Here is a 1307-nt window from a genome sequence, read left to right on the forward strand (position 1 = left end):
CCTCCCTCCCTCCCTCCCTCCCTCCCTTCCTTCCTTCCTGGCGTGCAGTGGTGCATCTCACTGCAACCTCTACCTGCCGGACTCAATCGATTCTCCTGCCTCAGCTTCCTGAGTAGCTGGTATTACAGGCATGTGCCAGCATGCCTGGCTAGTTTTTGGTTTTGGTGTTGTTGTTGTTTATTTTTATTTTGTTTGTTTGTTTGAGACAGAGACTCACTCTGTCGTTCAGGCTGAAGTGCAGTGGAGCGACCTCGACTCACTGCAACCTCTGCCTCCCAGGTTCAAGTGATTCTCCTGCCTCAGCCTCCTGAGTAGCTGGGACTACAGGTGCGGGCCACCACGGCCGGCTAATTTTTGAGTTTTTAGTAGAGACGAGGTTTCATCATGTTGACCAGGCTGGTCTTGAACTCCTTGACCTCAGGTAATCTGCCCACCTCGGCCTCCCAACGTACTGGGATCACAGGCGTGAGCTACCACGACTGGCCCCAGAAGTATTTCCACATGAAAAATTTCCTTAGCCCTTCTCCAGTTGTCATGGCTTAATGTGCGTCTTTCCAGAACTTTGAATGTTTACATACTTGTGGATGTATCTGTCAAATATGTTTGTCTTGTGATTTATATATAAATGGTGTTGTGTTCATTGTTCTACAAATTGTTATTTCTTTTTTAAAAAACAAAATTATGGAGATGGGGGTCTCACTAGGTTGCCCAGGCTGGTCTTGAGCTCCTGGACTCAAGCCATCCTGCTGTCTTGACCTCCCAAAGTGCTGGGATTACAGGTGTGAGCCACTGTGCCTGGCTCATTCCTTTTTTAGTCTTTAGTCTTTCTTTTCTTTATTTTATTTTTTTCTGTGTGTGTGTGTGTGACAGAGTCTCGCTCTGTTGCCTGGGCAACTAGAGTGCAGTAGCAAGATCTCGGCTCACTGCAACCGCTGCCTCCTGGCCTCAAGCCATTCTCGTGCCTCAGCCTCCCAAGCTGCTGGGATCATAGGTGTACCCTACCATACCTGGCTAACTTTTGTATTTTTAGTAGAGATGGGATTTTTGTCATGTTGCCCAGGCTGGTCTCAAGCTCCTGGCCTCACAAGATCTGCCCATCTTGGCCTCCCAAAGTGCTGGGGTTACAGACGTGAGCCACCACACCCACCCTTTTATTTATTATGATTTTTTGAGATGGAATTTCGCTCTGTCGCCCAGGCTGGAGTGCAGTGGCGCGATCTCGGCTCACTGCAAGCTCTGCCTCCCGGGTTCATGCCATTCTCCTGCCTCAGACTCCCGAGTAGCTGGGACTACAGGCGCCCGCCACC

This window comes from Mandrillus leucophaeus, unplaced genomic scaffold, assembly GCF_000951045.1.
Source record: "Mandrillus leucophaeus isolate KB7577 unplaced genomic scaffold, Mleu.le_1.0 Scaffold11, whole genome shotgun sequence".
Lineage (NCBI taxonomy): Eukaryota > Metazoa > Chordata > Mammalia > Primates > Cercopithecidae > Mandrillus > Mandrillus leucophaeus.